The sequence below is a fragment of the Indicator indicator genome, chromosome 2 (assembly GCF_027791375.1).
Source record: "Indicator indicator isolate 239-I01 chromosome 2, UM_Iind_1.1, whole genome shotgun sequence".
Taxonomy (NCBI): domain Eukaryota; kingdom Metazoa; phylum Chordata; class Aves; order Piciformes; family Indicatoridae; genus Indicator; species Indicator indicator.
This window is the reverse complement of record NC_072011.1, coordinates 28190687-28204087: the sequence shown is the minus strand read 5'-3', so window position 1 is coordinate 28204087 and position 13401 is coordinate 28190687.

Below are 13401 nucleotides of genomic sequence, written 5' to 3'. Positions count from 1 at the left end.
GGTGACCATGTTCCAGCAGCACCTTCAAGCACTGCTTTGCCATACCCTTAAGGATCAATTATAGTCTCATCACAGATTTGAAGGCAGGTTTCAGTCAGCATATTCTTTGCTCTTGACAGCCACCTTCTGGGTCTTATATGGGAGAAATCAGCATTAAGTGTCTGAGGTACTAACACAAGGACAAAGACATTATTTAAAGCTATCTCCCCTTACACCTACCCAAGTGCTTCAGGCCATCAAACACAGGAAAGCTCTTGCCTTTTCAAAAACAGCAATTTCGTACCTGGGAAAGTCACAACCTTCAGATTGAGGCCCTGTGGCTGATAAAACACTCACAGACTGCACACACTGGTTAAATATAGCCAAGGGCAGGGCAGTGTCAAAGAGTGGCCTGGTTTGCAGGGTTAACTGGGTATTTGAGCATGTGTTGGGCATAGCCCAATGCAGAGTAACAATCTGAGAGCAAAGCACGCAGGCTGGCTGGAGTAGTACAACATATGTTTTGGAAGATGCTTACTTGGGAAGGAAAATAAGGGAAGAAAGGGATCTCTCTCATGGTTCCCAGAGAGCTGACCATCTGTACAGTAAACATGGTAGATGCATATCCTTGCAGGGGAGTGCTAACAGGCTGCCCACTGCCTCAGGTAAATCACAGCAAACAAGTGCTGATAGGTGGAATCCTGGTTCCAATCTGTGGCACAGGAATAGCATCATCAACAGCCTCAGAAATAGAGGCTCCAGCCATGGCAGATTTCATCTCAGGACTTTGATGAACAACTGAAATAATTGACAGTTACCACATATTATATGCAGCATTCCTTTTCCAAATATTTATACTGTGAGATTGGTAAGAAACTGTCTAGAATAATATTTCATTTAAAAACACATTCACAATCAACTATTTTTAAAATAACATACACTGCAAGAAAACCCAGTTCTGGTGTTGACATAGCCAGTGTGCATTCTGCAGTGGGTGACAGATGTGGGGAACTCCTGCCTTAGGTTATTTGCAAATCTACCTGATGTAGAAGAATGTGTCAAAGAGACAGGATAATGAGTGAGCTTTTGAAATCCTTTTGTTTTTAAAGTGCTGGTAAATGGAGAAATCCTTAAATGAGCAAACACTCTGAAGAAGCCACTGCTGACAATTGGTCAGTCAATATGACTGTAAGGAGTATGGATGCCATTTAAAAAGGGGATGCAATTTCTGTAAATAAGCGATTTCAATACCCTGTCACTGACCTCTGCATTTATCTGTTGCCTCCTGAATGAGGTTTGTGCTAGCAGCGCTTTTAGGAGAAACAGATTTTGCGTTGTTTTTTTGCTGATTTTTTTTTTTTTTGAGGAGGCTGGTGCTAAAAATAGATAGGGCTCTGCTCTCTCACAGCTACCGTAATACAATGAACACCAAGAAATATCAAAGAGTGTTTAGGAGCCACTTTCTGTATCTGTGAGTGACTGAGCAAACACTGATACCGGTTTACTTTTTTTCATGAGAGTTTAAGATTGTCTTAATAGATAAAAATCAAGCAGAATAGAAACTTCCTGGTTGCTACCCTTAATTTTGACTTTGTTCTGTTGATCTTGGTGACAAGGTGAAAGAAAAGTATCAGGAAAAAAACCTCTGTTATCATAATCTAAGTAGGAGTGTCAGTAATGAACAGACTATTCTATAGTATTCTTCTTTTTACTACGTACGTCAAACACCCACTGCTGAACTGTGTGAACAATTGACATCAATTCAAAGCCAAATATTAACAACAGCAAAAATAAATTGTCTGAAAGGTTTCAGTAATGCAGCTGGGATCCGTCTAACTGATATATTCAGTTATAGCAAACTCATTATGCTTTAAGCAATATCTTTGTTAGGCAATCTTTTTAAAAGGAAAATAGTTTGGATAACAATACCTAGGATTCACATTGCCTGTCATTTTTTACTTTATCTGCATCCAGTTCCCACATCCTTGACAACTAGTTAAGTATTGCCCCTTATTTTATGTGTGTTTGTTCTCAACCATTTTTGCTATTGATCTTCCTGTACCAACACAGGTTAAGCAAATGAACTCCAAAACAGCAATGGTTAAGCTATAAAGGTCTCAGATCATCATCTTTGCCTTTACCATTGACTGAGCTCATTTATTCCTAGGGAGAGGGTAAGATGGCCTGGGAGGTGCTGAAATGGCCCTTTGTCAGCATGCTCATCCCTGAACATGTCACTCTTAGAGATGTGTCTCTCCTTTCTGAAACAGTCTGTTGCTGCTTGGTCTGAAATGACATTTGTTTTGTGCAAACTCTCTTACACAAGAAAGTATGATGGAGGCAATATAAGTTACTGAGTCAGTCACTACTCCCTGATTTGGGATTATGTATTGCAAATCTGGGGAATAAGTAGGAGATCTAACTTGCATCTCTTCTGTGACAAGGATCTCCTGGACTTTCCTACCCTGTGTGTCTACCCTACATTAATCTGTAAATGCACAGACCACAAGTATAATTAAGCTATCTGCTACTCTGACTTCCTGCATAGTAAAGGCCACTCATTTTTCATTCTATTTTTTTCCTTTTTTTTTTTTCATCAGTCACCACATACAGAGCAAAATATGTTATTGCTAAGCCATTCTCCATCATCTTTGAAAGGTCTTGGAGAACAGGAGAGGTACTCAAAGACTGGAAAGCCAATCTTCAAAAAAGGCAAGATGGAGGACCTAAGAAACTACAAACTAGTCATCCATACCTCCATCCCTGGAAAGGTAATGGAACAGTTCATTCTGGATGTCATCTCTTATTTGGAGTGGTTGGCATGGATTCACCAAAGGAAAAGCATGCTTGAGCAATCTGATAGCCCTCTATGATGGCATAACTGGCTGGGTAGATGAGAGAAGAGCAGTGGACTACTTCAACTTCAGCTAGGCTTTTGACATGGTCTCCCATAACATCCTCATAGGTACACTTCGGAAGTGTAGGTTAGGTGAGCGGACAGTGAGGTAGATTGAGAACTGGCTGAACAACAGAGCTCAGAGGGTTGTGATCAGCAGCAAAGAGTTTAGTTGGAGGCCTGTAGCTAATGGTGTTCCCCAGGGGTCAGTACTGAGTCCAGTCTTGTTCCACATATTCACCAGTTACCTAGATGAAGAGATAGAATGTACCCTTGGTGTGTTTGTTAATTATACAAAACAGAGAGGAGTGGTTGACAGGCTGTGTTGCCATTCAGCTGCTCAGCCTAGAGACCTGGGTGGAGAGAACATAATGAAGTTCAATGATGGCAAGTGTAGAGTCCTGCACCTGGGAAGGAATAATCCCATGCATCAGTACAAATTAGGGGCTGAGTTGCTGGAAAGCAGCTCTGTAGAGAATCACTTGAGAGTGCTGGTGGATAACAAGCTAACCATGAGCCAGTAGTGTGCTCTTGTGGCCAAGAAAGCCAATGGTATCCTGGGGTGCACTAAGAGCAATCTGACCAGCAGGTGGAGGGAGGTTGTCCTACCCCTCTACTCTGACCTGGTGAGGCCATATCTGAGTATTGTGTCAAGTTCTGGGTTCCTCAGTTCAAAAGAGGCAAGGAACTATTGGAGAGAACCTAATGGAGGGCTATGGAGATGATGAGGGGACAGAAGAATCTGTCTTACAAGGAAAGGCCTGGGGTTAAGTCTGGAGAAGACTAAGAGGGGATTTTGTCATTGCTTATAAGCCTCTAAAGGGTGGGTGTCAAGAGGATGAGTCCAAACTCTTTTTAACTGGTGCCCAGCAACAGGTTAAGGGCAACAGGTGAACTTGCTTTAGAAGGGAGTTTGTACTAGATGAGCTCCAGGGGTTCCTTCCAACCCCTTCCATTCTATGATTCTGTAATAATAAATATAGCTTGTCTGATCTAGCTATGCACAAACAGAAGTAACATAAATCATGGATATTATTTCAGCTACACAACCTGTTAAGTGCTGGAGTCTGTCCTAGAGCCTGTGAAAATTAATAGAAGTCTTTCCAATGCCAGACTGCATGTTTAACAATGACTTTCAACAGTAGGTTCATAAGATTAAAAACAAACCAACCAAACAAACAAAAACTCTCACTAATTATTTACATACAGCATACTGCTTGTTTCAAAGGATCTCAATTGGTGTCTTCTAATTTATATGACATATTTTTCTTTGGTATCTAATTACAGAACAGGAGAAAAGTTTATGACTCCACAGAATACTATGAAATTTCCTACTGAAAACCATTTTTTGCCAGTAAATGCTTTTTCATTTGCAAAGGCTTTCAGACAGCAATTCCTGGCCAAGTGTACTTTCTGCACTACTTAAATTCCACATGTTAAATAGAGCATAAGTGGTTGTCAGCACAGGGGATAGCTGTGTCCTTCCTGAACTGTAAACTGTTACTGCTCAGTGCATTTTGTTTATGAAATAAAAGGCAGAAATTTAACAGAACAGTTCAATTATTAATTTTTTTATAAATACTTTGTTCTCAATTTGTCTGTAAGACCAGAAAGGTTCTCCTTTTTTTTCCCCTTTTTTTTTTCCTAGAGGATATTGTGATTTTTTGACACTTTGTATACATTTGTAATAGATATATATCATGATTTTTCTCGCTGCAGACTACTGTGAGTGGAATTCTTTCCTGCTTATTTAAAAGTGCAGATCAAATAGTGCTCTTATTAGAATCATTAGGATACCTCTAATGTCACAATTAGCACTATTCTGGGGCAACATTTCTCAGAATAAAGTAGCTATCTCCCCAAATCTGGTTGGTATTTTAGACCCACGTTTGAAGAGGAGAGAGAGGAATTTTCAATCCAAGTCTGAGACACAACAAATGGAGACATTTCTCACATAATGGCATCTGTCAACACTGCTTATCCTTCACCAGAGCTCTACACCAAAGTGTCTGGCCATTACTGCATCAGTTGTCCCAGGCACTGCAGTGAGCTGTTTCCCTGAGAGCTGTTTCCCCGCAGTCACCACTTGTGTGCTGTCCTCTGACTGATGTCTTTGGCTTGTGAAGACTTTACACTCCAAATCTGCATTCAGTGGCCAGCTACAGGTTAAAGCCATCTGTGCATCCTAAACCACTTTGCTAAAGATGCAGCTTTTTGAGCCTCTTGGGTGCCACTGCACTCCTGATGCCTTTTTGTCCTGGTAGTAAAGAGTTTTGGAACAAAGAGGCAGTATTTCAAGGGCTGTGTGATAAGGCTGAAGGTGGAAACCACTCAAAAGCAGTGTTGGGTAGGTCTCTTCTAAAAGCAGACTCATTAAAACTTCACAGCATGGAAAGGAAGTGAGCAGAGCAGGGATTTCAGTGAATCTTTGTGGTAAGTGACGCAGAGGTGCACAGGACTGAATGGGTCATCAAAGCTAGTCCATCTCCTTGGGGACTTAGGAACCAATGTTACTTAAACCACCTATTTTGTGCCCTGGTGCAAGTTACTTAGATGACTAAAGTATTTGCAGTCAGATAACCTCACTATTTGAGATATTGGAGGTATTTCCTACAGTAAATATAAGGAAGTGCTGAACAAGGGCATACTGAAGGTACTGAGGAAACTCTATCTTTTTATCTTAGCTTCAAATGCTTGAATGACACCACTCTGCTTCAGACACTTCCGCTCAACATTTCCCTCTAGATATACTACATAATTGCTACTCCAGCAGAATTGTTTTGCCCTGGCATCACTTTTACAATCAAACCACTTTCCTCCTTTCACAGGGGTTTTATCCCCCGTGTCCCCTAAATCTATTTACCCTTTCCCTTAGTGCTGGCAGCTTGGAGGGCAAGTTGTCCTTATCCATGTGGTGAGGGGTGGGTTAGCCTCAGCATCAGCACTGGGGACCCAAGTCCTGGCTCTGGCTCCTGTCCCATCCCTCCTCTCACCTTCCCATCCATCCAGCAGCCAGGAATATTCCTCCCCAGCCAAAGTGTCCCTGCATGCCGTGTGCCAAGTGCTTTTGGAGGATTGGAGATCTACTACAGTACCCTGCTATTTCAAGCCTTGTCAGTGAGACCATCACTAATTTAAACAAGCTGTCCCTTCCAGAGGACATCGTATGGCAAGGACACAAAAAATGCACGACATGTCTCCCTGTGTCTCTCAGTGCATCATGTTTTATAGTACTGAATGATGACCCTTGTTGCCATCGCCTTTGTTCCAGAGACTCCCTGCAGCCTGTCTCATTTTGATGGACACCCTCCAGTCCCCCTCTCTAGGGGATGTCCAATCCCTGGCAGTAGCAGAAGGCAAAGGAGATGTTCCTCCTGCTTTCTGTTCCTCTTACTGCCCAGACTGCCCCTCTGACACTTCCACAAAGGGAAAGGTCAAAAAGGGGTTTTGGTGCAAATTGCAAAGGGCAAGGCTGAATGTCCAAAGACAGGGACACTCACACCTTCCCCAGCCCCCCTAATTCTGCCTTTGTCATGGGGAGGGTCAATCAGAAGCTACAACAAGAGACTGGTGACAAGATGCCTGCTGCCTTTTTTGCTTCTTGCCCTCCATGATATACAGCTGTTTGATCAGCTGATAATTGCATTACCGTGTCAGGGGATATGGACACCAATGAGGCCCTTTATTTTCCCTGCTATTGTATCGACCTACTGAACTGTTTCAGCCCTTTGGGATGCCCATTGGAAGGATGTTTGAGAAAAGGGAGAATCAGAGCATTGGAAGGGTGGTTAATACAGCAGCCTGGAGGCAAGGAGCAGCAGGACTATGCCTGTGCAGTCTGTCCTGCTATGGTGCGCTGGTGGAACTGGTGGGTCCCAGCTACAAGAGCACCCACAGCCATGAAGCTAGCTGGGATGTGCAAACTGGTACTGCTGATGGAGAAGAAATGCTTTATTTTGCTCTGAGAACATTGATTATCTGCTGATCAGACACTACAGCTGTAAAAACATACTACCTTAAATGCATTGAGTCTCTGGGAAGCTCTAGAAATGGGATAGTACCTCCTGCTTAGACAGTGAAAAGTTCATGTACTTCATGTTTCCCACTTCCTGACTCTCCACCACTGCACCTCCAGGACCATTTCCAAGGCTTAGATTTTGAGCTCATTTAAACATTGGCCTATTAAAAAAATATTATCATTTAATAACTTGCCTCCTTTCTTCTTTTGCATTTATGATCATGTTGCACAAAACCACCAGCATTGCTACATTGTCTTTAAATCAGCTTCACTGATCCTGGCAGGTGCCTTCCATCCTTCACCTGCCCATAGAGAGATGCAGGGTATGCATCTACACTCACAGCTTCCAGCTCCAGCTCTACCTCTATGCTACAGCTCAGACACTGGATGTTAGCAGCACTTAAGGTGAGAGGAAGTTTAAAACAGGGAATGACTTAAGGATCACAGTTCAAGAGAGAAGTCAGTGAAGAGAAACTAAACATCTGAAAGAACTGAAGGCAGCTCATGGAGGAGTTAAATATGTTTGGCATCGCTAAATGAGAAAGAAAGAGGCTAATAAAACTAATTATTTTCAGAGCATAAAACAGCCAAGACTCTATTCAGCGTAGGGCACAGCCAGCAGCACTGGGCTGAAGTAGCAAAAAGAAAATATTGGCTCAGTGTCAGCTTGAAAAAATGGATGGATCAGATCTATTAGACTGGAATAACCTCCTGAAGGAAATGTAGGAAGTCCATTGCCTGTTCCTTTTAAATGGCCTGGACAATGTGATGAAAAATGCGTACTGGGGAAAGAAATGTTCTCTCAGCAGAAAATACCGGTTTAAAAAAAAAAAGACCAAAAAACTCAACCCCCAAAATGCTCACTAAGATCATTTAATTTGTAATAGCTTTTTTCCTAACTATGCTCACTTCTAAGTGTTGGTTGAAAAGTGGCTTGTTGAACTTTTATAAATTATTTTTGATTAATTGCCTGGAGCAAAGCTACTTGCTGAAGCTACTGAGCAGGCATGACAGCAAACAAAATGTACTGCTCTTCATCAACATGCTTCTGTAGCATGTAAATTCAGGAGAGGCTAATACACATTTGACACCTCATTTAGCTTCTCATTGTGTTGCCTGACGTGAATACAGCTATGCACATCCTCAGTGTTATACAGCCATTGGCGGTGATTTTCTTCCTGCCATTGTGTTACCTCAGTATTTCTTCTGGCCCCTATAAAGTTATTTCTCCGGTCCTCAGTTCAGCATGTTTTCAGACTCCACTGAAATCAAGTTCAACTTAAAAAGCTAACTTACATGCCTAAGTGCTTCAACAAGCTGGAAGTTTCTTCAGAGAGGGAAAGAAAAACTTAGATGAAACCTAGTCCCTTTCACATGAGCAAGAATAAACCTCATGAACGTGTGAACTATTCTGTCATCCAGGAAATATGTTGGTCACTTGTATTACTAATTAAAAGGAAAAAACCCAAGCAAACAACATCAACAACCAACCAAACAAACAAAACTTCCAAAATACTCACAAGTAAGACTTTGGGGTTTTTTTAATCTTAAATTTGAGAGTGTCAGACATCTGGACTCTGTAATATTTATTTCTTAAAGAGCATATACCTACCTTTGAAGACCAGTCCATGTAGTTCTGATGCTTTTTCACCACTATCCCATTTAAATTTTCTTTGGCATAATTTTTTTGGGGGGGAGGTTAGATATTTGAACATATTCATGTGTGTCAAATATTGTTAGGCACAGTATATTGAGCACATTTATAGATTATAGAAATTCGGAACCACTGGAAAAGGATATTTAAATTTTGCATTATTAATGTGGGATAAAAACTCTGTTCTTTCCTATCAAGTATATTCACTATGGAAAATCTAGGAACTATCTCCTTGGAGTGGACTAATCTATTGTAACTGTGGGGAAAGTATAATCTGAGCCTTCCAATTCCCCCTGCTTCCCAGGGCTTTAATCTGAGAGATCATGAGGAATCAGTCCAGTTAACAAGACTGGAAGCCAGGCTAAATCAGTAGCTAGAAACTACCCTTCAGATTTGGTGGGCTTTTTTACTTGCTTAAGAGGTTCCATAACATTTAGTAGTTACATCCGAGCTGCAATTTCTCTCCCGCTTCTCGGGTGCAACCCAGATGCCAGCCAATTGTCCCCTGAGGGAAGAGACCCTATTTTCTACCATAGGGATTGGCCTGAAATTAGGTCTTTTCTGTTCTCTGTAATCAAACTACAGAGCAAAATTTATTCTCCCCCATGTCCCTAGCAGAGAATTAATTACCTGCAAAGCTCAGAAGGAAACATCTAATCCCACCATGCACACAGAAACAGCAAGCACCAGAGCTGCAGACACAGTACAGATGACTCTCACACAGGGACACACCACTAACTTGACTGACAGGCTAGATCAGCTGTGCATATGCTAAGGTAGACCCGTGAGACAAACTCATTCCCCTAAAAACAGTTCCTGTTGAGCTCTTGGGTTTTGTTTGCTTCTTCTTTACTTAATGGAAGCACCTTTACCCTCAAGCTCTTTTCCACAATACGCAAATGTAAATTTTCTCATCCTTTGGTATTTTGGGGACATGAAATAGCTCTGTGCTACTCTCATCACCTGACATATAGAGGAAGGCAAAATCCAGGAGTTTGTGACATTTAACAGACTTTGCTTGTGTTCATTCTGCACATAGATCCCAACACATTGGTTGCTCATCACAATATCTGTAATACCAATAGTTAACTGTAGCCTCTAGCTGTATCAGTTTACCATTGTCAGTTTGTGATCTTTTAGGATTTAACAAAGCACATCAGGTCAGGAAGGGTGGAAAGCCTTGGGAACATCAGAGGCAGACTATCCTGGATAAAAAAAATCTTTGGTCTATGAATTGAGAGTTGAAAGTAAAAAATGGTGGGAGGAATATCTGACACTTTCACAATACAATTACTTTGATCTAGCATAGCAATCAAAACATGTATCTGCTCAGTAGTATTACTGCAGACAGTTCTACCTGAGGGATGGTCCTCATGAAGTTCAACAAAGCTAAGTGCAAGGTCCTGCACATGGGTCAGGGCAATCCCAAGCACAAATATAGGCTGGACAACGACTAGATTGAGAACAACCATGCAGAGAAGGATTTGAGGGTATTGGTAGATGAAAAACTAAGTATGACCCAGAAATGTGCATTTGCAGCCTGGAAAACCAACCTCATCCTAGGCTGCATCAAGAGAACTGTGACTAGCAGGCCAAGAGAAGGGGATTCTGCTCCCGTGCTCTGCTCTCATGGCATCCTAACAGGACTGCTTTGTTCAGCTCTGGGGGCCCCAACATACAAAAGACACGGAACTGTAGGAGAAAGCCCAAATAAGGGCGACAAACATGATGAGGGGGCTGGAGCATCTCACCCATAAGGACAGGCTGAGACAGTGTTGTTCAGCCTGGAGAAGAGAAGGCTCCAGGGAGATCTTTCAGCAACATTTCCATAATTACATGAGACCTACAATAAAGATATGGAGGGACTTTTTGTCAGGTCATGTAGTGATAGGACAAGGGGTAATGGCTTTAAACTGGGAAAGGAAACGGGCTGCCCAGGCAGGTGATTGAATCGCCATCCCTGGATGTGTTTAAAAGCCATACACATATAGTGCTTGGGGATATGGTATAGTGGCAGACTTGGTGGAGTGGATGAAATGACTGGACATGATGATCTTGGAGGTCCTTCCCAGCCTGGATGATTCTATGATTCCATATAATTTAAATATTGGAAAAAATTATTTACTATGAGGGTGGTAAGACAACAAAACAAGTTGCCCAGAGAGGCTGTGGATGCCCTACCCCTGGAAGTGTTCAAGGCCAAGCTGGATTGGGCTTTAAGCAACCTGATCCAGTGGAAGGTACCCCAAGCTAATGCAGTGGTGTTGGAACTAGATGATCTTCAAGGTCCCTTCCAACCCAAACCATTCTATGACTCTATGAAATTAGGTCAGATTTAAGTACTGGTTTACAAAATATCCAGTATGCATTTCATATACATAGTCATCATATACATTTAAGGTAAAGATCCATGCTATGGTAATTACATCAGGCATTATTTTCAGAAATGGTTTCACAAGCAGCAGCAGACTACTCAGTCAGACTATGCGTGCAGACAACAAGCAACCCAGAGTGGGAAAGCAGCAAATCCAGTTTTACACAGCTGGGGAGAATGCACTCGATGGATGACCATGGATTATTTTACTCATCCATTCCTTTTTAGATTGACAGTTCAGACTGCAATTGTAAATGTCACTGAAGCCTGAACTACAGTAGTCAAATTCAGTTTTGTTTTTGGGTATTTAGTTTCTGCAGAACTTCCTCTACTGTCACGTTTGTCATCCACCTTGTCCCTCAGTTTCTCTAATTGACTATTTTAATATCAAGCTGAGTTGCTCGCTTCTGAATAACAAAACTAAATCAGTTGCAGTCTTCTTTCCTGTACTTGAATGGTATTGCTTGTGTCTAAACAGGTTTTGGACTGTATTGGGTCCCAGTGCTTTCATCATCCTTTGGATGCTGACTGCAGCAGCAGCCTTGCAGATCTCAAAGCAACCACAGCAAAATGTGTGGATCACGCTTGCCAAGGCCATAGGATGAGACATGCTGTGCCTCTCTGTATCAATACGTGCCAATCCCTTCAGCACCTGTCTGGTGGGCATATCGGTGAACGGGTAAAAGGACATCACTGAAAAAACTGAACCACTGAACTTGAAAAGATCATTCTACATGTGCTTCCTGGCACACATAAAAGCTTTCATAGTTTTGGATGTAAAGGATTTGAAAAGACAAATCCGACTAGCCTCAAAAGATAAGTATGTTAGGATTGGTTAAGAATGCATTACTGTGTTGTGCTTAATTCTACATCAGACAAGGCCACAGATATTCAGGATGTTACTCCAGCAGGGAAGAGGTACAGAAATTATACTGCATGGTGCAATCGAGCTGAATTCATAGAAGTGAAGAGGCATTGCCATCCTCATTGTCTGCCTGTAGTTGTTTTCCTTATTTGTGGGGATAGAGCCTGGTCAGCTCTGCCCTCACAAATCAGAGGAGGACTTTGCAGTCTCGGTCCTTTAACCATTTCTGGCTGACTTCGTAGTCTTGCCAAAACAATCATTTATGCTTTGCTGTTTTGCTTTTTTATTGCTTTTTTTACCCTGTATATTGCGATGCTTACAAGGTTTAATTAGTCGATCACTCAAGAGAATTCTTATCGTACAACAGGAAGGGGGAAATGAAGGAATTGATTTAGGGACCAGAACCCCAGACACTGTCTTACTGATAGAAGGAGATGTTTTAACCCTGATGGGTGGCAAACCCTGGGAACAGAGTGCAGATAGAAGGAAAACACAGACAGGTCAGCTCCCTAGAGGCCACTGTGACCTAAGGGAGTTATGCAGGGACCTGATAACAAGAACAAAGCAAAACTTAGGACAGAATTATGGAATCCCTTTATCTCTTGCCCGATGTATGCTTAAGCCTTCTGAAAAATATATGCATTCGTGTGATACTTTCTCTCTGTAGCCAATCATGAATGTACAACTGTAGTATGGACATACCAATGACCAATTACAAGCTGCCTTCTGATATTATGTTAACCTATATAAAGAAAAAGCTTTGTACAATAAATTGACACTTGGCTTGCATCAGGCCTCGTCCTGTCTCTCCATCGCAGCATGGTATTTTTGTTTTTTCAAATATCTTTTAAACAAACATTTTAAAGAATTTCGACCAAATAGACAGGAACATTATTCTGACCTTTGCTCAAACAGTTTTTGCCATCTTTGATTGCCTTTCAGATAAGGATTCCTGCTCTTTTGTATCATTACTAACATTCACTGACTACAAAGTGCAAAATCCACTATGTAGATATGTGCATGAGAAGATTTTAAATTTTGCCTTATTTAAAATAGTAAATATTTGCTTAAATATTGAATACTGGCTACCAAATTTCAAAACGTTTCAAACAACGCATTTGGAGCTCTATTTTGTTGGGGGTTTTGTTTGTTTTCCTAATACTTTACAGGTCTGTCTGCAAAATTTGCTCCACAACTTGGAGAAATGCAGGTTTTTACTGAAAGATAAAGATGTTGGAATCATCTGGTTTCTTTAGCTGAAGATTTATGAAAATCAACAACAATGTTCACAAAAACATCTTTGCATTGGTGGCACTGGACCATGAATATTGACTACAGATAATTGAAGCATGGAAATTTATTGAGTGAATAATTAATACATTCAAGGGAGTCATCAACATACACTCCATGATATGTTATTAAAATAATGGCCAAGTCTGTCCAAAGTTTGAATGAAAAAATTGTGTGCCCAACTCAAATGTTTTTGCCCCACAATTAAAAATCTGTAAAAGACATGGAGTGTATTAGATGAAAGAAGCTATTGAAAACTATTTGTGTCATTTTCCTCCAGTAATGATTCAGGAAAATAACAATCTCAGTGGCTTAGCAGTTTTTC